The 23,031-nt window shown below is 45.8% G+C and overlaps 1 protein-coding gene across 15 annotated transcripts in view; it reads right to left on the bottom strand.

Moving 5' to 3' along the window:
• Window positions 1-23,031, bottom strand: part of LOC142079127 (uncharacterized) — a 114,356-nt gene that overhangs the window by 37,005 nt on the left and 54,320 nt on the right. The window contains exons 1-2 of one of the 15 annotated variants that reach the window (XR_012672513.1): window positions 13,864-14,329; window positions 10,526-11,634 (exon numbers count right to left, since the gene is read on the bottom strand). The exons of 12 other annotated variants lie outside the window; for them this stretch is intronic. The gene's annotated coding sequence lies outside the window, so the exon portion shown is untranslated. 2 more of the 15 variants (XR_012672511.1, XR_012672512.1) reach the window with 2 other exon arrangements.

Raw genomic sequence — 23,031 nt, 5'->3', positions numbered from 1 at the left:
GAGCACTGAAATGGCAGGAGAAAGCTGATCCCACATGACGCATCGGGGAAAGACAACACACACCAAGGCCTCTGGAAAACAGACTCTCTCCTGGCCTCCCAGCCATGTGCAAATTTATGAGGTTTGAATGAAATTCAGCTAAAGCGTCCAGGCCAACGACTGCTTATCCAAAATGAACTCAATCGCTGGACTTTGGTCCATTTAAGAGTTACCTGACCATGCTCCACATTGCCTAGGTTAAGCCCCGTCAGTATCTGAAATACCTCAAATAACATTAACCCTTCTGTTGACACTGCAATGCAGGATGAGCTTTTAAAAAAGCTTTTAAAAACATGATAAAAACACACAGATCAAGACACTCCAGTGACCCCAGCACATGGATGTGTTACAGCCCTTCGACAAGTCAAGGGCAGCACTTAAGAGAAGCGGAAGCGGGTAGTTAAGTGAGACGCAAGGTTTACTTGCCCATATGCACCTATGAACACGAACATATGGATATCCTTACATCTTGACCCCAGAGAACGGGCATAAAACTTGAAAATTGCCACCTGGTTTCTGTGGTTATTTTTCCATTTAGGGATTAAACAACATCTAAACCCACGTGTGCATGTTTTTTCTATTGCAAATAGGCAGCACAGACAATTGCAAAGCAAGGAGATGGGTGTGAGAAAGAGGATTTCTAGTGACCCAAGGGGAAAAAAATGAAGGGATGAGTCCAGGCCTGCCAAACAGCTGGTTAAACTTCAGAGCTCGGTCTAATGCTGTTCTGAGGCTTGTCTACTGACAGCAGAAAAAGCACCTTCTCCTCTGCCTGCCTTTCTTTTTGCACTGCTTTCCCATCACCAACATGCCAGAGGGTGCTCCATGCAGCAAGATCAAGACTTGTCTCCTCACCTGAGTGAAAAAGTAGGGTGTTTTTAAACATTGTTTTCCAAGAGAGGTACAGGGGTCTGGTCAGACAAATGCTCAAATGCTTTTAACATGTTACCACTCCTTCCTTCAGCTGTTACTGGCTACTCCCATCCCCTTGGGCTTCGGCATCACAGTCCGTACACACTGCTAACCCATCGCAGTGCGACCTGCAGTGGGGTTGTTGAGCCCACCTCGGCACGGCGCCAACCCAGCACTGCCTTCATCTTGGCTGGGGTCCCGAGAAGAGACTGCAATACCTATTAATCATAAACCCTGTTGATTAAATCCATCTAGCTATTTCACTCAGCTACAACCAGGGGCGAAGGCTGTCCGGCAAACTGCTCTGTCCCGCAATCCCCAGCTGTGCACACAGGGGAAGAACTGGGTCTTCATCTACATTGAATTTGCTGCGGGACCTGGGTTTTCCACCTACATGTAGCTAAGGTCTGACATTTCCAAGTGTGAGATTTGTCAGGATTACAGGAGAAACTGAAAACTTCCACCAAGCCCTGAAGGAGCCTGTTAAATCCTTCATTGAACATTTGCAGGAGTGAGTAAGGAAGGATGGACCCTGTTCCCGAGCTGCGGACTCCCTGCTTCACGCCCTGGGAAAAGGGCATGCCGGGATCTCGAGCACAAGTCCAGAGCTGTTCAGAAAATGAAAAACAAAGATCCCTCAAACATTTCTTTGTTTCTATTCATAACCACAATTTCATTTGCATTGATGTTTCCTGACCAATTCTCTCCTCAAAATAATTGATGGGAAAAAGATCAAGAGATGTAATTAAAAGAGAAACAAACAGAAAACAAAGGGAAGAGGGTAAATGGGCATGCGACTTCGGGTCAGGGAAGGAAGAGGAGCAGGTGGTGGAACTGATGAGGGAGATTTAATGAACTGCGATTGACTTCGAATAACAAAGGAGGAGGAACCTAATCCTACCGTTGGATCTGTACACATATGGACTTACCAAAACAAATGGTAATCAATTCATCAGCCTTAAATTAAAGATAAGGTGGGCAGGAAGGAAGGAACACGGTTTATTCCCTCCTCCCCACCCCGCCCCCCCCATCAAGCTAAATCTGTTTGTGTGTGTCCACGTTCTGTGTTGTCAGGGTTAGCTTCTGCCATCTCTCCTTCTCAGCCGAAGCGGTCACCTTCCCATGCCTCGCCATGCCACCGCGGGCAGGTCTCTTTGGAGGCTGCCCCGGGAATTTAGGGTCCTGGTTACCCTGATTCTGCAGCATATTTCACTCAGCAGAGATCAAGGCTCGGCAGCTTCAGGAATACACTCATAGGACTCTGTGTGTAAATGCTCACTGAGTTTTAATCAAATGCACATCACAGATAGTCCTGCATGACAGAAAGCAGAACCGCCAATCCGCAGACCTGCCAAGAATAGCCTCATCTGCGATACAAGCGTTTTTCCTCTTTTGTATCATTTTGGCCCTTGCTTTCTCATTCCAGGACAAGTTGCAGAAATATTCTGGGTTTTATATGGTATCTCCTTGTTTCAAGCTGAAGGCAAGTTCACTAGATTTTCTAAATATATACCCAGGTTTTATGAATCCTCATTAAGTTTTCTAGTATAAAGTTTCTATTTTAAGGCCCGGATCCTCCAAAGAGAGCTGCACGGTCAGACATCCCTTTCCCATACATTCAGCCAAGCATGGCTGTGCACGTAGTTTTCTTTGCGGGATTTGCCCTAGTCTTTAGGCCTGGCAGGCAGTTTCTCCCAAAGAAAACGCTTCTAACCTGATGTTTCCAGGGCTGGTAACTAATACTTCTTTGAGCAATTCATGAAGATCACTACTGACATACGTTTAAAAGAGTGAAAGCTTTTGACTTACGGCGTAGTATCAGGAGCTAGGAAATATAATTTTCTGTTTCTGCCATAACCTTCCTATGTGATTTCCTGGCATGATCCATATTTCAGTATATTCCAGTTATTCCAGAAGAATACCCGCCAGCCAGGCTGGGAGGCAGCAGGGAGGAGGTGCTCAGACACGCGAGGTGGGAGCTATATGGTGCTGCGGTTTGGGACAGGGGCCCAGGAGAGGCTGGGTCTGGCAGAGGGGGCACGAGGAGGCCTTCCCATCCAGAGGCATTTCCATCACAGCTACTATTTGAACAAAGCATTTGCCATTCAACCAGATCGCCTGTATCCTGAGGAAAAGGCAGGGCAGGCACAGATGGACACGGACACGATGTCAAGCCCTGCCACATCAAACCAGGAAAAGGGGAAGAGCGGGGAAAACAGAAATTTGTGAAATAGCCACCAAAGTTAAATTCTTCTCCCTATTTATAACTCTGCAAGAGGAGCAGGAGGGACACAACCCAAGCACAGGCTTAAACGTTATGTTTCGCATTTCCCTGCTTCCTCAGGTCCTCTTAACCCGTGCATTGACGTCCAGGCGTTCCAGCTTCGCAGCAGCTGTGGAGCCCCCACCAGAAGCACCGCCGGGGTTGCCAGAGCAGAGAGGAGCATCGCTCGCCCCGGGCATGGAGACACGCCAGCAAGCGCTCTGCCCTGTCAGCGGGGACCTCCCAGCACGAGCAGGTCCTCCATGCTGAGCTATTCCTACCTGGCCATCAGGAGAGGGACTCGGGATGTTGGATGGGAGTCGTGGGAATCTGGGATGCTGTAGCACGCACCAAGGAAGTACAGCCAAACGCTTGGCAAGTGCTAATCCACAATACTGTGGTATCTGGTCACTGACTTTGATTCTCCTGACTTCCACATCCTAACCGGCATCACACCTAGAGCGTGAATTTGCACCGCATGGGTGTTTTTGGTGCTTTTTGGGTGCTAGGTGGGCTGACGGAGAGCTGCCTGCCCTCCCGCCAGGCTAGCAGGGGCCAGGCACAGCTCCGCAGCCGCAGCCTGCTGCACCAGATCTCGTTACCCCTCCACCAAAGAGGGCAATTCCCCCCGGCTCCCCAAGACATGACCGCATAGCATCCCGAGAGGTATCAGTTATCGCCACCAGCTTTTGAGAAGACAGACGTTTTCCAGCGAGAGCACAGCACGGTGTCACTCACCTGCTCCCGCAGGAGCAGACGCCAGGGTTTCCGGAGGAGTGGTTGGAGGGGTCTCACCATATCCCTGTTGGTAAGTCACCACCTCACGGCCCTCTGCTTCCTCCCGTTAGCAACTTCAGTTTTATTCAGACTTTTTGCTAAAGGGCTTCTTCTCTTACTTATTGTTCAACGGGGGCCCGAAGCACAGGACGTCAATGGCGAAGGAGGAGGAAGAAGGTCGAAGCGGAGCTTGGCGGTGCACGATCCCCCCTGGCAGTCTTGCAGTTTTGGGACCTCTCTCCTCTTCTTTTCACCTACGAAAATCTGGCTGCTCGCCACAGTATAATATAGCAACAGGGGAAAGAGAGGAAGAAGGCTTAACTTTTATTTATTTTAGTGCGATCATTAGGATTATGTCAGGGGGAAAAAGCATTAATACATAATCTTTTCCCTGTGCTATACAACACTGGCTGCTTTTAATTTAGAATTAAATTGAAACACTCACTCAGAGCGGCTTTGAACAGCAGCCAAGGCCTTCTCTTGCATTGTGTGAGCAGCTGGGTAGCCTTTCCACTCTCTTTTTTTTTTTTTGGGCCACAGTGCCTTTTTTCAGACCTGTGCTGAGGGTCAGTCACTGAAGGTGCTCGTGTCACCCTTCCGCAAGTGCTAAGGGTCCCCTTGCCTTGGAGCTGGCACACCGGCCACAGGTGGAGGGGGAAGCAGCCCTCCCACTGAAGCACAGGACCGCAGCCCCCAGCAGACCAAACCTCAGCAAATAAAGCTCCACAGCTACAACAATTTTGCAAATTAGAGAGAAAAGGGACATATTAAAAAGCACATCAAAATGCACATTTTTTAAAAATGCTAAATAGCAGTGATTTATTTTTTTCTCAACGGCGCATGTTATTTTGTACGCTTTGTCGCACATGATGAGGCAAGTTCACACAGGGAGAACACGGTTTGGAGGTATAAACAGGACAGACAAGACTGGGTGGGGTAAAGCCAAATTTAGTTAAGTGAATTGGCCATCCTGTTTTGTTCACGCGACAAGCCTGCTCCAGACGGTTCTCACCAAGCCGATGAGAAAGGTGCTTTGGTCTCCCTGTTCATTTTAATCTATATAAATACTAGGTTTTGTCAGGCTAAAGAATCCACTGCAGACTCAAGCCTTTTCCTTAATTATTGGTATTCACTGAAAGAAAGGGTAAGTTTAAGGGGGGGGAAGAGATTGCCACCCTTTCAGTGCTGCTGTGAAGGGAGCTCTGCTTATCACAACAGGTGCAAAGGCCACTCACAAAAACAGACGCAGTTCAACATTGAAAGGCTAAGAAATTACTTATTCTCTTTGTCAGCTGCTCACACAAGCAGGGTAAAGGCTACTTGGAAGGAAAGAGTTCACAGGAGACTCTGGGAGATACGTTGACCTTAAAAAAAAAAAAAATTTAAAAAAAAGGGACAGCAAAAAGAAAGCAGAAACAAAACTACATCTCCACATAGAACAGGAATGAGCAGCACCAGCAGGCTGGGGACTGGGGGAAATTTTAACAGCCTACCACTCCAGCTGAATGGGGAGGGGAACAATGCCGGCTGAAAGCGCAGCATTCCTGCCCCTGCGCCCCCGCAGAAAGGGGCTGTGCAGGTCTTTCTGATGGCTCCCTCTAATTACGCTTTCTTGTGTATGGCAATTCACGGCCAGCTCAGAGAACGTTCCCTATCGGAGGGGTGATTTGTGTACCACACCTACAGAGTCAACATATTGGGGAAAAAAATTATTAAAAAAAAAAAAAGAAGAAAGAAAACTCCTCTGATGAGGAGCCTGCAATTGCAGGGTTCTGTTTTCCTTTGGGTTCTTAGCTGGGGTTTTTTCCTCCACCCTTCCCCTTTCAAGATAAGGCATCAGAAGTAACTGAAACTAGAATTTCATTTTGTAACACCCCTCCGTTAATCCCTAGATCTCTCTCAAGTGCTGCATAAATTTCACCCTCTCTTCACAGAGCTCGAGGTTGTTTTACATCTGACGCATCTTATTTTCTAAGGACGATGGTTCTGTTTATTTTAACCAGGCCTGGAATGATGTGCAAACCAGCCATCCCTCTTAGATGCTGATTGTTCCCAGAACCAGATGGTCAAACCTTCCTCTTTTAAGACAGCTGACTCAAAGCCATAAAAGAAAACACCAAAAATGAAAACAATCATCAACAACAACATCAAAAAACACCCTGTGGTGGGAAAAAAAAATATTTCAATGTTGGCACTGTGAGAGAGAAAAAACTCAGAGAAAAGAGAGTGTTTGGTTTCCAGACCCTGCAGGTCCGGCGTGCAAAGGGGGGAATTCGCTCATCGGGAAGTTTCCACCAGTGGCAAGCTAACAGGAGGAATTCCCTAGCTTAAATATGACAGATGTTCATACCTCTGCTACCCAGAAGCAGTAAAAACCACCTGTGGTTATTCTGACTGCCCTGCTAAATGAATGGCGAGTTAGAGTACTAATAAAACATAGCAATGCGAGTCGCCGCTGCCCGCACCTGCAGGTTCTCTGATACCCACTACTGGCTTCACAATTTACTGCCGAACCCAAAGGGCTTCAACTTCATTTTAACACTATGAATAGTCTCTTGCCATCCTCGTGGTTCCCGTCTTCCCCAGGCCTTTTCTATTCACAACTGGTCCTAATTTAATTGGGTCGTTTTGCTGTAAGTCAGTGAAAGCCACTGTTAGGCACGGTGTAAGGAGAATCACTACACCTTTTACAAAACCAGTCTTGCCTATGGCAGGTTTAAGGCACCCCTTAAGGGTCTTTGTTCGTAAAGCTACTCCAGCCTAACTAAGCCTGAGAAATCCTACATTGAAGCTTAAATCGGTCCAACACCAGGTTGCAGGCAATCCTGTGTATGTACAGCCAACTGGTTTGTTCTGATTTAATAGAACCAGTTCCTCCCCACCTTAACCAAAACTCAACATACATTTTCACACCACTGTAACTAAAATGAAAAATAATTTTTAAAAAATCACAGTCAGGTTATGAACAGAAACAAACAAGATACCACAAAGCAGCTTGTGAATTTTCCACACAAAGGTGTAAACTTGGAGCACATTGGCTGCTCTGCAGTGGTGGCTGGCGTGCAGGCTCTCACCCTCATAGACATAAGGTAGTTTTTGCTTCTTCCACCGTCTTTCACCTCTCTACGGGAAAACAGACACACAAGCTGCCTAAGGACTCTAAAAAATCCAATCACTCTCTCTTTAACCATCGTAAGAAATAGAGAGCCACGCAAAAATAAGAGATGCCTGGATGCCTTTCATCAACTACTTTTCCTTAACATTTCCTAATATTCTGTAAGAAGTATGTGATCCCAGCATGAGAAGACTTTGTGAACATTGCAAGAAAGACAGAAAGCCCATTTCAAACGTTACAAGGGGAGGAAGGGCTTCAGACACTTTCGGAGTTTCTAATTAAATTTTCTATGGCTTTTAAAAATGGCAAAGTCCCAATTAAAGGATACATGCTCTGTGTCTGGACCACTGCAAACTTAAGCTAAACATAAGACTAGATTTAACAGAAAAGGTCACCTACAAGACTGTTTATGCTTGTTGCGCTAAAATCAGATTTTGAACTAAGTTAAACCGCAAAGATTAGATACACAGTCAGGGCCTCAGTGCAAGTATTTCATGGGAACCCTATGGTACTAGGTTGCAGAAGTCTTTCTATTCAGATTAAAGAGTTTTGAATAAGGCCTTTAGGACACACTTTTGCTCACAGTTAGGGCACAACAGGTAGAAAACCTGAGTTCAGCACCTCCTTCTGCACATAAGCATTCACAGAATGCTCACATAAGCAGAAACAGAACAGCACACCCTCATGAAGTACCTCAAAGTATATTGTCATTTAAAATCAACCCCTCTAATACATGTCGAGTAAATAACAACACCACAAAAAATTAAGTAGATAATGCTGTTGAAGATACTGCTGTTGTACGAACAACTGAAGATACCGTGTAATGCCTGCTCTGGACTGGGGACGCTCTCTACATTTGCAAAGTCTCCTGGACAACGGGACTCTAAGCTTCTTGCCATCTCTAGACACTGGCACAATGTAGTTGTTTAATAACAAGGACCACATACCCGGTGCACACAGCCCTCACTCATCAATGTCCCGTATGCTGAAAAATATTTTCTGTGCTAATTGGCAAGGACGGCTGTTAATCCGCCATAGAATAGCTCCCTTACAAACCTCGGCAAAATCCACTTATCTTTGAGTCAGGCGTACTTCAGAAAGTATTTGTCCTCTTTGCATTGGGATTGAGAGAGACAGAGAGAGAAGGAGTGAGACAGAAACACTGGAGGGGCTTTAGTAAAACTTCAGAAATCCCATAAGAACGTGAAAGGAGCCACAGGCTCTGCGCTAAGGAGAGCAACTGGTAATTAAAACCTTGATACAGCAACTCATTTGAGTTTATTTAAATATGTACTTAAAGATAAACGCAAAGCGTTTTGCTCAAACATTTTGAGGAATATGATCCTTAAGCAAGATTAACAAGTCTTTAATAACACTTGTGTTATGAAATGCCGTTATAATCAAGCAGTAAATCAATAGTACAGTAGCACATGCTGCAGATCGCAAGGGCTGTATTTTGAGGAACAAAAGAAAGGCTAACCTCCTCGTCTTTTATGACAGTGATACACGTTATATCTGTGTACACCTTTCACACAATGACATTTTCGGTACCTCTAGTCACCCCTGAGGCCATCTGTCTACATGGTAAGGAGTATACGGAAAGGGACAGCGATTCTTTTTGCTTCGATTTACGCAACCTTCACAGCAGGTTAAAGGCAAGATCTACCACTGCTGCCTGGCTGCCCACCCCAGTGTGCTGTCTTGTTTCATTTTACGGCTCCCCCGACCTCCTCCCCTTGCAGCAGCACTGGTCAGACCTGGCAAGAGGCTGCTCGGAGCGCTCAGGGGGCAGTTGAGCCATCGCAAAAATCACTGATGCTCCCCCAGTTTAAAGCCAGGAGGGGCCAGCTGTGCCCGTGCCACAGCACCGGGGGGGGACCCCCAGCCAAGACCAGCGGGTGGAGGCGAGGGCAGAAATACGGCAGCGGAGATTTAGCCTAAACTGAAGCTGTCAGAGCTACGCCCCGGTGAGTGAGATAATGCATGCATTCCCCTGCCTGGCCCAGGCTGAATTAGCACATCTGGGGCCCACATTTACCGCCGCTTTGGAGCACCTTTGCCATTAACACTAAAAACACATCCTGGAGGACACCGGGACTTGAGACGAAGGAGGTGAGAGGGGAAATAAGACACCTTGCCTCCCCCCTCACCTTGTTCCTCCCTCCTCCCACATGGCTCGAAACACTTTGAGACTTGAATGCTGTCAATCTCCTTATGGGAGAAATATATTTATAGAAACCCCATCTCTGTGGCTGAACGCTTTTATGGTACCAGATGTCGGAGGACACGAAGTTGATAAAATAAAGCCTAGCCCAAGGAAAAGGGTCAAAATTATCTGCTGCCAGCAGTGAGAATTGCAGCTTCTCCAACTTCCACGGAGCAGTGCCAGTTTACCCCAGTGAGAACTGGGGCCAGCAAGCAGGTACAGACGCAAATAATTAGGCTGAGTACTCTGTTCGGACAAGAAGGCATTTGTCCTTCACAGAAGAGATTTTGCTAGGAAGGGTTAACGCCTTCTGCTTTGAAATACGGCGCGGCAGCTGCGGATGACATCAGATTTTCTGCCATACTGTTTTATATCAACGCACATGAAGCATCCAGGGAAGACCAAGCACTGCTTGAGACTGTAATGAGAGCGATGGTCAGAGGTATCACAATAAAAGATATAATTTGGAGATTTCTCCATCATATGGTTGTGTTTAAAAACAGGGATATCTTCAAAATATCGGGATATATGCTGATGGAGCAAATGCACCAAGGGTTCAGGCACCTTTCTGGTAATCGACCCACAAGAAACACGTGGTCTCAGGTACACAGATGAAACTCGCCTGCTTTCAACTAAAGCCAGCAGCCCAGGAAGATGCCAGGGTACATAACTGAAGCATCCATATCGCTATATTTTAGCACTATGCAGCAAAGCCAAGGAGAAGTAGGTTAATTAAAATTCATATGTCATTTCCATTTCCTCTGCATGTCTACAAGACTGTTTATTCTCACCATCTGAAAGAGATTCTCACCATCTGAAAGAGATATTAATTGCTGCTCTTGGTTGGTGAGAATAAACACTACAAGAGATCAAGTTCCCTAGTGAAGCCTTCTCAGTTTTGCTTTTAAAACCCAATGGAACAGCTTGAAAGGGCTGCTTTTATCTGCGCAGCAATTGGCTTAAGGTGCAAGCCTAGGGTGAAGTCCATTACCACTTGTCCACCAAAATTTTGCTGACGAACACTGGATCAGTGTTTGTTGCCCGTTTCCATCAGCCACAGCTCAACGCACTAAGAAGATTTCGGCCATAGATTAGGTTTAGGTGATTTCCTTCAAATAATCCCCTTTCTTCATCACTTGTGCCAGCACTGTGGCTGCTGACGTGACCAGGAGCAGGTAGGATCCCGAAACAGGACCTTGCACGCAACCTGGAGAGACATAGTATGGAAATAATGCATATGTTTGCTCGTTAGTATTTCAACGTTGATGCGATATCGATGCTGAGATGAGGTCTAACAAAGGCTGTGCTGCGGCACTGCTCAAGGTGCATCTTGGAGACTGCTTATCTCCTGCAAGCATAACACCTTGTAGTAATACAGGTTGCGCAGTTTGGTGGTGATTTCTTCCCCCATACCGGAGACCGCAGCGACGCGTGTGGATAGCGCAGTCGGTGCCAGCCCAGAGCTGCATGGTACCCATGACTGGTTTGACTTCGGCATCACTTCCATTGCAGTTGTAGGTGTGTCTTTAATTCCTAGGTGCTTAGACTTGTCGAGCCTGACAGTGACGGTGATGTGAATGCTTCCCCTTTGCCAACATCACCGCTTTCCAGGCCTTCAGAGCAACCACAGCTAAAAACCAGTAACATGTGTTTCAGCTGGATCGGCAACGTAGGCCCCTTCACCTCCAGAAATACGAGGCCAACAAAACTGGACAGAATCCAAAAAGAGGTGCAATCTGCCTACTGTCAGACCCCAGCCCACCTTACAGCGACGCTGCTCCACATGCCATCCATCAAGGCGTACAGCTGGGATGTGGGACAATACACCCGCAGAGTTCACTGTTTCCTGGCAGAGGGCTGGTCCACAGCCCTGTGACCCACGCCAGCAAAAAAATAGGATAGGAAAAATTAATGTCTGTGGCAAAGTGAGACACTCTGGAGTGAAATACACTTCTGGGAGGCTTTGACCAACCCAGGAAAATAATGTGTGTGTGCTACTGAACCATCCAGGAGAGAGGTTATATACAACAGGCCAAAAAAGTTAGGCATCCAATGCATATATTACTGCCATTTCCCAGCTGAAAACAGCTCACGAGAACCTTTTAGGAGGATACAGTACTCCTCAATGAAATTGCATTTCATAGAGATTTGAAAATTAACGCCCATATTACTAAACATCTACCAGCAGGTGATGAAAGAGATTGGCCAGCCCTTCAGTAACAGAAGAAAGGTTAGTGAGACAAAAGAAACAGGGCTGTGCTACTCGTGCAGTAGGGTAAGGAAGCTCCAGCCAGCGTCCACCTCCAGCAGGTCTTTCAGCTCCTGGAAGAGCCACGTAATACTAAGGCGTTTGCCAGGGCTGTAGATCAGGCTCATAGTATTTTCAAAAATGAAACATACGCTACAGAAATGTTGGAAGAAGTGTATTAAAAACAAACAAACAAAATCTGTTTTGAAAATTTGGCTGACACTTGTCCATGAACATAAAAATTCAAAAGTTGGTTGTGCAGTATTTGTTAGCCACTTGAGTTACATGTGGTGTGGATGAAATGGATTTCAACTAAGCATAAAGAAAAGGAATTACTGTGGTGTACTTTCAGCCAAAAATTCTAGAAAAGGGACAGAGATTATAAGTAATGAATTTCTAAGAAGAGACAGTCTGAGAATACTTCTCAGTTAACAGTATTTCTTTTGTCTCTCAACCAGTTATTTACCTGAACACTTTAGTTCTCAAGAGATCTGGAGTGATGCAAAAAACCTACGTCTCTTGCAGCATCTGTTTACAAAAGCTGTACCTGCTGCAGAGCCATCACAACAAAACAAACTTGGCTTCAGTGCTAATTTGCTCACCATAAGTGTCACTTGAGGCAAAAGCTAGACCTGGAGTAATAGATAGCAATCTTCATAAACATATCCAGGCCAAATATTTCAGTAACATGAAGGCCGCGAAAACTAATGAGAAAACATACAGAAGTTAAAGTAGTATCATCTTTTGGGCATTTCTGGGCAAGTCGAGGTATATGCAGGACCTTCCCTCTTCCCATTCTTTGGGGTACCTATATTACATTCATTTTGTGTACAGCCCAAATGTTAGACTGGTGCTTTACCACTCATCCCTATTTTCTTGCACATACTGCCTTGCTACTACTGCAAAAATACTAGGCTGACTTGATAGGGAGGGGAAATAGTATTTTGTACCCGCTTCTGACCCACAAGAAGTCAACAGGATTTTTGCCACTGACTTAAAGACAGCAGGAACACGCTCCTACTGAGAAATAAAGAGAGGCTGTTTGTTATATTTGAACACGTGTACCTCTGTTACACTGCCATCGTAATTTGCTGCAATTCTCTTGGGTCTATTTCTAATACAAACTATGAGCCAGCTCTATCAAATGCAAATAATGACAGTTTTTTAAAAAATTAATAAATCCTTGGGCTTTTGAGTAAAGAGGAGCACATCCGTGACTCACTAATCAATGCATGGACCCCTTTGTGAAGTGCTAGGGCCTCTGTGGAAACACATCATGTACACTTGAATTTTCCCCAGAAAATTTTGGCTATTAAATGATGCATTGAGAATATGTAATGTATGTATCCCTACATCTTCACAACAGTGCAACTGCCTTTACTGTCAGTGCCGGAATCAGATCCTAAATCCTATCCATCACTTTGAAAATGTCATTCTAATACCAGCCCAACAGCTCCAATGCACAGCCTGGAAATAGTCTAGCCCTTGTACAAACAGATATTTTGAACATCTACTTCTGAAACTTTCTCTTCACCTCAAGGGCAAACTTGTGCTTATTTATTATTATCTATAAAGCATCACAGGTATTTTTTTTTAAGTATAATGCCTTTGTCCCCCAGAAACAATCATGCTCACAGCAATCCCAGTCCACACAGAAGGTGGTGGTCACCTGGAGGCCAAAAAAGAAGTGGCATTTCCAGAGTCCCTTCCCATAAAGTTCCTGATTGACGAGCACAGTTACTTACATGACTGCAAGGAATACTGCCACAAAACATATTTTCCCCCTTGACCAGTGAAACATCTGGGGTTGCCCCCAGGTGTCTGTAGACACCAGTCCTACACCCATCAGAGCAATATTGCATGCATGGCAAAACTCCAACAAAGAGCACCAGGAGCGAGGTTAAATATCAGTCAGGGAGGTGCAACACCAAATAAAAGGTGAGATCCAGGGGGAGGAGAAAGATTACAGCAGTGCAGGATCCTGGGGTGCTCCTGTTACACACGCATCCTGAGAGCTCCTCTGTGTTTTTGGTTTTGATTAGCATTTGTTAACACATGGAGATATTTACCCAGAAGGAAGGTTGGTGGAGAGGTTACCAGAAACAGCCTCTCTCCCTTTCCCCCATCCCCTTCCCACTGGGACACAGGGGCCAGCTCTCCAGCTGGTATAAATCTGCGGTGCTCCACTGATTTACACCAGCTGAGCATCTGGCTTCAAGACATTTCCGATCGTATATAAAAAGAACAGTAACACGGTGTGCTACTTATAAATCTCTCTCCCGAGCCAAGGCTGTGGTCCTCACCTGTGCCCCGCTTGGCCATGTTGCCCCATGCCGTGCCATGGCATCAGATGGACACAGCCAGCCCCCTCCTGGCTGCTGTCACCTGGAGAACATAGGTGCAGGATCCTACCTCCCATCTCCTCTTACAAAACGGAGGTGGGAGAGAGGAGAGGAAATCCCTGCCTGCTCCTTCCCCCGGCAGTGTGGGGAGGATTAGTTAGCCAGTGTTTATAAACCGCTCTGAAGGGGTCAAGTGTGGGAGTGATCGGTGTCAGCTTCTCAGCATCACGTTTAGCGGCTGACCGAGGGTTGCTTTTAATTTCTCTTAATAACAGAGCAAATAGCACACATCGCCCAGCCTTCAGCTTGCAAGGGCAAAGCTTGGCCCCACGCTGCCGTCCCTTATGGCGCAGGAGGCATCGCCTGGTCCTCGCACGGGTCCCAGGAAGAGGCAGTGCAGCACCGGCCACCCTCCTCGCAGCTCCCAGGGGAGAGCACCCACCTCCCGCCCAGCCCCGCTGCCCCCCCTTCCCCCCCCCCAGGCACCTGCTTGCTCAGCTTTCCAGCCGCTTATTTTAATGCAGGGGGACGTCTTTTCCCCTGAGCCTGGTGGGATTGGTGTTAGCAGGGGAAGGAGCAGTTGGGCTTGCTCTCTCAGGTCCTCGCCACCTCCCACGGCTCAAACCTCGTACCCACCACAGCTGTTCTGGTTCAACTCACGGCTGCGGTTCTTGTCAGCATTTTCCCACAGGCAAGGGGCAGGAAGGTGGCTGGTCCACTGCGCTTTCCCGCAGAGCACATTTGTGCCTTTGCACCAACATTTTTCCCAATCTTTGCCTTATTTTCCTGAAGAAAAAGTGTTTTCCTTTATAGCAGTAAAGAAACTTTCTTCAAAATTGTCCAGCACTCCAGTATTCAGACTAGTCAGGCCTTTAAACTGACTTGAATTCCTTTTCCTGCCTGTCCTTCATAAGGAAAATCCCAAATTTATATATACATATTTCATTGTGTATATATAAATTTGTATATATACACATTTCACTGTGACGAAGGTGACTAACCTGCTCACCCATATGGCAGCACCCGCTGCCTCTGGAGGGAGGTGCAGAAGAAGGGGAGGAATCGTCTCAGGTGAGAGCACCAGAAGAACAATTTGCTTGGCCATGGTGGAAACGGTCAGTCTGACTGGTGCCACAGCCAGCCGTGGGGCCAGGAGATGGCCCCTGTTGCGGTGGGTGGCAGACCTTGCCATGGGTGAAGCTGGGAAAGGACGAGAACCTGAACCCCATCTTCTCCAAGGCCACCAGAGCAACTTCGTGCAGGTCTCCTGTGGCCAGGAAGCCAAAGTATCGCCTTCCCTCTGGATCCTGCAAGACGGGGGCAGCTACGCACCACCGAAGGTGGGATCACAGCGCTCACCACATCACTGTATCCATCCTGTTTCCTCCGAGAGGTAACAAGATAGTTGGCTTTAAAGCAGGCAAGGGTGCAGCCTCAGCCCTACGCCTCCTGAGGTCCCTGGGAGTTTTGCCACTGGCTTTAACAGCCGGGCAGTCGGGGTCACTGTGTGGTGCTTAAGCAGCCCCTCTGGAATCACAACCTTAGACTGCAATTAGTGCTGATTTATTCTGGGTGACTACAGTTCAACACAGACCAGTACCGGTCTGGCTGCCACAATTCATCCTTGAGATTTGCCAGTAAAGGCAGCAATTCTTTTGATCTTCCTAATAGAGAAAATTGGAGAGCATACAATTAGCTTTTTTTTTCCCACTGCCATTTGGATATGACTGCAAGTAGTCTGGGGAGGAGCTCTGCTTGGAGCAGACTTCTCCTCCAGTCCTGATGGCCATGTAACATCGAAGGATTTAAACGCTCCCGACTCCGCTCCCGAACATGTCAAACACGTGTAGGGGGAAAGAGTTTGAAATAAGATTGAGGGCATTGCCTGGGGCAGAAAGGACGGAGTGATAGAGGAACTCCCAGTACCATTTTACTGTAAAGCAGCTTGCTTTACATAGCTCATGCCGGTCTAGCAGGGATCAAGGCGTGACCCAAATCACTGGCTATGACCAAGTTCACAGCAGGGTGAGAAAAGAGCTCAAATCTGTCCTTCCAGCTCCTTTGACTAGGAGCTGCTTGTTCACTGCTCCTCCGGTGCGGCTCAGAGGAGGGCAATGGCTGAGCTGTACTACACCAGCTCTGCACAAACAGAGCAGCACGTGGTCAGCGGGATATAAAGAAGGAAAAAAGAACATTTCTTTGGCTACAGGAAATGAGAGGAATCCAGGACACATATCCTCCTGTACAATGGATCCACCGAGATGGTGATCATTTATCGACGCTCTCCGCATTGCCCTTGTCCTTGGAGGTGTTTTCTGCGTGCCGTTCAGCGTTCGTTCAATCTGCAGACAAGATGTGATTACATGCGATAGTTGCTCTAATGACAGTTGTCCTAGGCTGAAAGGAGTGAAAGATCACAAGCCCTTTCTGAAGGGGGACAGATGGAAATAGAAGTCACCACCCCAAGCAGTGGGTTAGGCAGCAAGGCTTGAACAGAAGCTAAGCCACAGGAGTGGGGTGGGGGCTCCTGCAGCAAACTCCTGGCAAATTAGTCCTGTCCTCCCGCCCCCCAATATGGTCATGATTATTTAAAAGCAGGGGAATACCAACCATTACATCTGTACAAACACGCCACAGGAAACCAAATCGTAAAGACATCAGCAATCAAGACCAGACTCTTGGTTTGTTTGTTCGGATATCAACATCCACTAAAGACAGCCCCGATCAAGGTTGTAATTGGCATGGCAGTAAACGCTCCCGGGGCGATGTGGAAGGTGAATAGGGCAAGGTGGGCAGAGAGCAAACCTTGTCTTTCTGGGATCCCCTACTGTTTCAAGAACAACTTGTGAACTGTTGTGGAGCGGAGCCTAACTAAATTAGTCTGGGGAAGAGAAGGGTCACACAAACATGTCCCGGTCAGCTTCATTCACTCTGGCTTTTTGCTTGACGTTCATCCTGATGTCCAAGCCAGAAAGCTGCCAGGGAAACCATTCAGCTACAAGCACTTCTCTCTCCTCCTGAAAACATCAAATAACCAGAATATTACTCGCAACCAGAAGTGCGCCTGCTGTTCCTCGTGAGTCTTGCAAAGTGTAAGGCATACTTTTCCCACCAACAATGATAAAAGGTTGGTTGGTTTGTTTGTCTGTTTGCTTTAATGATTAAACACTTATCCTATAGGGGATTTCTTCTTTGGAGGTTAAAATAATGAAAGAGACCAGAATTTTTTGAACAATTCACCTAATGTGGCCCAAATGTTCATGTATTATCTCTGTTCTTGAATCCTGGGCGCCAGTTAAACATCATACCTGCTACAAGACACTCGGTTATAATGCAACCATTAGCATTTAGCACACATTTACTCAGAAGAAACAAGCCCATGCAAACTATGAATATCAACTTCAAAAAATCCAGGAGAGTCTCTTTTTAAAACCTCCAGGAGGAGACTTCCTTTAATGCTCTGAGTGCCTTCAAGTCATTCACAAATTAATAAGCATAGAGTATTAATAAACTGAGTAGTTTAAGATGTGCCTGTGGTCTTACTCTCATGAGGGCGGGGGGGCAGAACCGCGCCTTTCTGCATTAGAAGACCATACCAAAAAAAACCAAAAACCGTAAGGCTGCAGGGAATTCAGCAGCACACTTTCCTCCAGTGGTCTTCCACTGTCACAGACACGCTAAAAATAAGGGGGAAATTCTGTTTTGTCTTTTGTCATTCGTACAAAAGAAAATCCATCTCTTCTACGTGCTGTATGTCTCTGTAGTGCATCAAGCGTTAGCACGCACAGGCATGAAATACAGTGATAAGATTAATAATAATACGTATTTGTTGCTACAAATGCATTCTTTTGCACCAAGACCTCAAGTAAGTTAATTGCTTCAGTAAGTATTTAAGAACATGCTGAAGCCAATGGGACTTAGGTGCTTTCCCTCACTGAGCCCTCAATATGTAAATATGAGGATCTATTTGATCAGCTCCCAAAATCAAGAAAATAGTAAGTGGATGCAGAACTCACCAGATTTCACCAGATCCCGCAACACCAGAAACAGGGACACTCCTTGAATCTAGTAACAGTTTAAAACAGATAAGAAAAGCTGCTTTTTTTTTTACACAGCAGGTAATGAATTTCTGGAATCTGTCCCTGCCTGGTCTTCTTTCCTGCCCCTCGTGGGATGGAAGCAGTGCTGCTTACCCCTTAATCTTTCCCAAACCTCAGCTATCATCATTCCCCAAACTAGGGAAACTTGCAGAGCAGAGGGGAAATCTACGTTACTAGAGAGAGATGTGAAAAGTTGAGTCACTTCAAGAACTAGAAAAGATACCAAAAATAGATATAGTAATATTTCTCTCCTGTTTGGGGGGGGAGGGGGGACACGACCTAAAAATAACAACAACAACAAACCCTAAAACCAGTTTGCTCTAGTTATGATAATCCAGGCATAACATTTATATGAGAACATAAAATACAGCACACAGCTGTAAGTAAAACAATATGTGTGTTCCTGAATAATGGGAAAATAGCTTGCCAATAAGGATATATTTTGAGCAAATGAAAGATGACCTGGAATTGACTCTGGAGTAACAACTTGATTACTTATAAAAATAGGAGGTAGGGGAAAAGAAAAAGGGAGAGGAAGCAGTGGTTGGGAAGAGCTTATGTTATGTGGTATTTGATGTATTTACTTTGAAAAGTTTCCTTTTGATGAATAATAAAAACAATGCCGTAACAGCCACCTTCATGCCAAAAAATAAGATTGGCTAGGGATTTTACAACTAATGTGGCTCTACTCACCCAGATTCTCCATGTCAGAAGGCCACGTTTAAGCTCAGATGGCGAAACTGGAGCAAAAGAGGTCGAATACAGAACGACTCTGAAGGCGAAGGGAGGGAAGAGCATGTGGCACAGCTCCTTGAGAGAGTGCTTACCGGCTCTCCTGCCTGCAAATTGTTTCCATGCTGGTGTGCCGAGCAACACGCCAGTGTGCCTTGGAAGAGACCCAACGCCAGCTAATGCATTTCTTTCTTTTAATATCCAAGGTGAGCTCAGTGTTCATAAAAGTACAAGATTGCCAGGCTTGTTGGCTGAAGCAGTCTCCCTACGGGTGAGACATTTCCCCCCCGGGCTCTAGGTCCTCCACGGATACGGCAGAGCCACCAGGTATGCAGCAGGGGGAAGAGGGGGGACAACACAGCCCCACGCCAGGTTATTGCTGGGAAAGGTTGTTCTGTAAGCTTGCAAAATATTTGGGAGGAGTGCTGTGATGCAGGGCCCTGGAAAAAGCCGCGGATGAATGCTAGCACTTTCCCCTGTATCTACCCAAGCGATTAGTGCCCAAACTACCCCTACCCTCCTCGGGTCCCCCAGCCCTCATCCCTCAGAGACATCAGCACTAAGGATGTCTCTGGATTCTCGTCTTTCTGTTGACGCCGCATGCAATGGTATTTTCTGGAGCAGCACTGGTATGAAGCAAGAAAAACAGGGAGAATCAACTCATTTTACACCAGTTTCCAACTTCTTTACAATTAAAAAACCTTTAGTGGGTTTCTTTTAACCTGACTCTGACTTCACCCCTTTGAAATAAACACCACTCTCGTCCTTGTCCCTCTTATGCTTTCCCATATGTGTAATGGACCTTTTCCCTTTGCTGGTTCTCCCCACTTTGGGATCTTTGCCCGTCTCTCTCTCTCCTTCTGAGGCATTTCCTCATTTTTAAATATCAGCCTAAAAGTCTTTCTCTCTAATCTCTGTAGAACGCAGTATCAAGATCAGCTGCAGTGCATTTCTGCCTAGCTCAAAAGCTGAGGGGCTTCCTTGAAAAATACCCCAGCCAATTGCTTTTATAGCGATGAGGGAGCAAAGTTCAGGCCTTGTCCCGATTTCCAGCTAATTTGAGCTTACATGAAAGCTCCCCATGATACACACAGAAATATTTACTATATGAATTTAAGCAACGTTTCCTGCTTTGCAAAAACAAAGTTAGTGTTTGAGCTAGGTTTTCTGTCCAATGGGTTTCTGATATACGGTGCTTGTTATGGCATCCTGACAGGTTTCTTCTTCACTTTCTCAGCTGGACCTGTTCACAGGAAATAGGAGGACCAAGATTTATGAAGTTAAAGCAGCATTTTGTTGCTTTACATGACTAACTCAACAAAGGTCAAGCAGTGAGAAGCAGAGAATGGAGGAGCAAGTACAGAGGCAACACAGAGAAGTGAATCTGATTAATTTTTCCCTTGGAAATACTAGAGAGAGGATTGCTTTCCTTGGAGAACATGCGTTTGTAACGGAGATGTTGCCATCATTACTGGGATGACTAAAATGTGGAGTGCAACTACTTCATCTTTTATACAGCTCTGTGTCCACAGAGGGTAAAGCCTTTAGAAAGCAATAAGCCAGCAGAACGTCACAGTTATTATCTGGGGTATTTTATCTCTTTTCTCTGGATACAGCTATTAGCTGTGCATGTGACTCTTTAAACAAAACCCTTTCCTATGTCCTCTTCTTCTTACATCCCCCTCCTTTGTTCTTTTATTGGTTTAAGCTGTAACTTACCGGGTCAAGAAAATCATTCCCATTTTTATTACAAGTCTCTATAAATAATAAGTCATACATATGTTAGGAGTAAGAACTAGAAGTAATTATTTGCCAAAGTCTGTCTTTCCTAGCAAAGGAAGGGTAGCCATCATTTGTGTGGGTTTTTTTAATAAAATGGGTATCATCATGTGCACTGGGCAGAGAAAGACCTCATCAGAAAGAAAACAAATGGGAAGGCATCTGTTGGCACCTTGGCTTCAGTGAAGCCATATTTCAGAGGGCTTTTCACCAGTCATTACTGGGGTGGGGGGAGCGGGGCTCCAAGTCACATTCATTCTCAAATCACAGATGATCCCTTATCACTCGCCTTGACATTAGGCTTTTTTATTCTGTTTTATAGGAGGATATGGGATTTCTTTATTCGTTCCAGAAGTCTACCTGCACTCCCCTTCTAGCAGGGGAGTTGATGAGAAAAATACCTCTTCACTCAGCTACACCGAACCTGCAGTATCTGCAGCCCTAAAAGAGCACTCCAACTCAGATTAAAACCCAGATTTTCTTTACCGGTTCCTGCGTACAGCAGTACCTCCCATGGGGGAGAGAGCTGGGTACCAATAAGCATTCAGACGGCGACTGTCCCCAGGGGAAGCGCCCATCGCTCAGTGCAGGCTCTCCCCAGTGGAGCCCGCTCTTTTCACTGGTATCCCCTTCGCTTTTTGCCCCAACAACATTGAAAAGTAACCACCCTGTTTTATGCACTACTTCACTCTTCAAGGTCTCTTCCTTTCCTGAGTCAGCACCTATTTAAACCAGACACTTTAATGAGGTTTGCCATTTTGACTGTGAGCCTTTCTCTTTGTTCTGCCCATCGGCCACCTCGGGGGGATGAGGACCAATGCTAACTGCAGAGTTATGTCAAAGCAGATCTTTGTCTTTCCGACAGTAAGTTTCTTTGCTCTCCTATCCGCTGCTATGAATCACATTGCCTACGCCTCCAAGGACTGCGCAGGTAAGCGAGTTTCCGTATAGAAACACCCAGCATGTTGCTTCAGCATTGCTCCCTTGCCTTTTTATTTTTGATTTTTTGTTAAATACACCATTTTATGACACATACATTGTTGCTACATTGTGACAAGCTTTTAACTAGTAAGGAAGAAGCTTTTACAATTGCATTTCTGAAAAGGCTCCAATTTTTTTCTCATAAAGATCCTTGGGATAAAAAGCAGATTAATGTTCAGAAGTAAGTTAAATGAAAAATTGAGGCTGCTCAGAGGGAGATGTTAAAGGCTGACTGGCACAAAAGGGTACTTTCTAGCAAACCTCTCGAAGCACTAAAAGAAAAGGGTCAAGAGTCATCTGCTTAAGTAATGATCTCCAAGGCAAAAATATTGGCTGGCCAATCCCATAACTACAATGGACTATTATATGTATGTTCTATAGGCTGAATGCATCAATTATACTCATCATGTGGCTTCTTGAACGTGCTTAACTTGCTATTTCCTTTTATTCAATGTGATAGCACATAAATTAATGCAAAGGCATACATGAGAGTATTTTATACCTTCTCTCCTCTGTTTTAAATTTTGAGGATCAGTGGTTTCGCTATGAATAATTTAGAGGGAAAAACTTTCAGAACTGAGGGGGGTGGTAGGGCATGTCTGTGTCTGCTAGAGAAGTTCTGTCCACTAACCACACTTATGCAGGATGGGAAACAGCTTTGCCAATCAATAGAGCATCATAATTCCTCTCCTAACAGGAAATGAGGACTCAGTGCAATACTGCAGTTTTAATTTTAATGCAATTTAAAAGAAAAAAACACCCAACACCAGATGCTTGTCAGAAGACCATTAAATGTTATTACTATATGCTATTTCCCTTAGGAACCCTCATGGTTAAAAATCAACAATAAGAAGCAGCCTATACCCTTTTATAGTGAATGTCTTCAGCTGCAGTTCAGTTAAGAGGTCTGACAGGTCACAAGGCTCATCACAAGTTTGATTATTTCTCAATAGGCAAGCTGAGATGAGGATAATTGCTATGTTTTTACAGACCTTCTCACCACAGAGCCCCTCTTGCTTTCCTTCCTTCAGCCTGACGAAATATGGCTCAAACACAGCTTCGCGTCCTCTCCGTTTTTCCACTGTCCTTTCCTAGATACTTATGCTGTTTCATTTCTCGTGAAGGACTGAGCACTGGCCCGCTCACATGCAAGTGGTTTCCTGCAGGAAAGCAATAGCACACCAGAGCGGGCGGGTGGGCAGGTGGGTGGGTGGGTGGATGCACCTCCAAGCAGCCCTGCCTGATTGCCACCACTGTCCTTCTTCTCTGTTTTGACCACAGCAGAAGGAGCTCTCCCTTCTAGCGCACACCACTTGGCTCTCCAGGTGTGGAGTCAGCGCTAGAAAACAGGTTGTGGCAATGCTCTGAGATTTAAAACAGCAATATCTACCTAGAGTTTTATCCACTGGTAGTTTGATATCTTTCTGGGAGAAGGAACCAAGGAGATCATTTAGGCTGCACAGCTGATGCAAACTGAAATCAAGAGAAAACTCGTTGCTGGTTTCTTGGACGGTTAAGTCAACAGTTTACCAAAAGT

Source organism: Calonectris borealis, chromosome 2 (genome assembly GCF_964195595.1).
Source record: "Calonectris borealis chromosome 2, bCalBor7.hap1.2, whole genome shotgun sequence".
NCBI lineage: Eukaryota > Metazoa > Chordata > Aves > Procellariiformes > Procellariidae > Calonectris > Calonectris borealis.
The sequence above is the reverse complement of the archived record's forward strand: the minus strand, read 5'-3'. Positions and strand labels throughout refer to the sequence as shown.